At 41.5% G+C, this 2,500-nt stretch overlaps 1 protein-coding gene across 1 annotated transcript in view; it reads left to right on the forward strand.

Moving 5' to 3' along the window:
- Window positions 1-2,500, forward strand: part of LOC125027776 (lachesin-like) — a gene marked incomplete at its 3' end in the record, with an annotated part of 213,467 nt that overhangs the window by 178,648 nt on the left and 32,319 nt on the right. The window lies entirely within an intron of this gene.

Here is a 2,500-nt window from a genome sequence, read left to right on the forward strand (position 1 = left end):
TCTCTTCCTTCCCTCTTCTTCTCTTCTCACCACTTCTCTCTCTCTTCTCACCTATTCTCTCCCTCTTCTTTTCCCCATCTTCTCTCTCCTCCTCCCCTCTCTCTCCTACTTTCCCCTTTTATCTCTCTTCCCCACTCTCTCTCCCTTTCCCTTTCTTCTCTCTCTTCCTTTCCCCTTCTTCTCTGCCTCTTCTTTCTCACATCTTCTCCTCCTCTCCTCTCTCTCCTACTTTTCCCTTTTTATCTCTCCTCCCCTCTCTCTCTCCCTTTTCCCTTTCTTCTCTCTCCTCCTCTTCTCTCTCTCTTCCATTCCCCTTCTTCTTTTTTCCCCCTCTACTCTCCTCTGGCATACTTTAGTCACAGCGCAAGAGGTCTTGTAAGGAGATCACTCTCTCGACTTCTAAAACGTTTTTCAAGATATTTTTGAATAATTAATGAGTATTTTGCATATCAAACTCAACGTCGAAGCTGATTCACTCTCAGAGACACAGCACGTAGCATGAAATGAGATTGTCATTTTTCAATAATTTCGTATATATGTCTGTATTTATCTTATTATTAGTATGAACATTATGATATTTTTGGGGCTGTATCTATATTCTCATGATTATTATTTTGTGTGTCATTGTATACTAGTAATCGTTATGAAAAAATTAATATGACGATTCTCAAATGAGTGTAATCAACAGAAGTAACCAGTATTATCAACATTTACCACATTCATTATCATTTTCACCATCACCATCATCAGCAATCATCATCATCACCATCTCCCCTCATCATACCTATCAATTTGTTCTACTCTCACTTCCAATTTAACAATTTTGACCATTACTCCATTAACAATACGCACACACACATCCATATATTTTTTTCACTCTGTAACTGGTTATAATATAACTATTTTAACCGCGTTTCTTCTGAAAGTCGATGTACCGATAATGGCTTTTGGATTATGCTGTTCTATTGTGGCGCTGGATAATAGGAATAATAACATTGATGGCAAAACCTAGGTTATTGATGTATCTGCTGTGAATGAACTAACTACATTCGCCATCACAATAGCTTTAGTAGGAAAGGGCAAGGGTCGTGTTTGTTTGTGTGGGGTAAATATCGTGGTGGTTTTGTTGTTGTTGTTTTGTTGTTTTTGTTTTAGTCGTTTTTTTTTTTTTTTACGTTTGTCTTATGTTCCTCCTCTTTTTTTTCACTTTTTGTCCTCTTCTCGTATCTTTTCTTACTCCTCTCCTTACTCCTTACTTCTTCCTTATTTTTATTCCCGTTCTTGTATTTTCCTTCTCCTCGCTACGTTCCTCCTTTTTAAAATTACCATTTTGTTCTATTTCCTTTTTTTCGCTTCACGATATTCTGTGACTCTTTCATTCTCGTCCTCCTCCTCCCCCCCCTCCCCTCCTCTTCCTCCTCCTCCTCCTCCTATTCCTTCTCCTCCTCCTCCTATTTTATCTCCTCCTACTACTACTACTCCTATTCCTACTCCTACTCCTCCTCCTCCTCCTCCTCCTCCTCCTCCTCCTCCTACTCCTTCTGCTCCTACTCCTCCTCCCCCTTCTTTTCCTCTTCCTCCTCCTCCTTTTCCCCCCTCCTCCTCCTCCACCTCCTCCTCCTCCTACTCCTTCTGCTCCTCCTGCTCCTCCTCCTCCCCCTCCCCCTCCTCCCTTTCCTCCTCCTCCTCCTCCTTTTCCTCCTCCTCCTCCTCCACCTTCTTCTCCTCCTACTCCTTCTGCTCCCCCACCCCCCTTCTCCTCCTCCCTCCTCTCCTCTTCTTTTTCCTCCTCCTACTCCTTCTCCTCCCCCTCTACCTCCTCATTTCCTCCTCCCCTCTCTCGCTTCTTCGTACCCCCCCCCCCCCCCATCACACCCAAGCCATCATCCCATCAGCGACCCTCCTGCCTCTCTCTCTCTCTCTTCTCTCTCTCTCTCTCTCTCTCTCTCTCTCTCTCTCTTTCTCTCTCTCTTTCTCTCTCTCTCTCTCTCTCTCTCTCTCTCTCTCTCTCTCTCTCTCTCTCTCTCTCTCTCTCTCTCTCTCTCTCTCTCACCTGCTCTTTCGTTCGGTCTCCCGGAGCTTCTGCCGATTAAAAATAAGCCGTAAAATTTCCCGCTGAAATATCTTTCTGTGTGTGTGGATTTAAGCCGTTCCTGGCCGAGCAAAGTAACTTTCTATCTGCCCTTTGTAAATGCTGCTACAGATGTTTTACTTCCTTTCATAAATCCCGTTTCTTTTAACGAACGCACGCATATGTAGGAATATATGCGTGTGAACTATATATATATATATATATATATATATATATATATATATATATATATATATATATATATGTATGTATGTATGTATGTATGTATATATATATATATATATATATGTATATCTGCATTTCTATATATATATAGAAAAAGAAAACAGCCACAGTAAGAAATGAATAAAAATCGTAACGTTTCGAACTCTTCACGAGTTCCTCTTCAGACGAATAATAAACCGAAAT

The sequence above is a fragment of the Penaeus chinensis genome, chromosome 8 (assembly GCF_019202785.1).
Source record: "Penaeus chinensis breed Huanghai No. 1 chromosome 8, ASM1920278v2, whole genome shotgun sequence".
In the NCBI taxonomy this organism is placed as follows: Eukaryota; Metazoa; Arthropoda; class Malacostraca; order Decapoda; family Penaeidae; genus Penaeus; species Penaeus chinensis.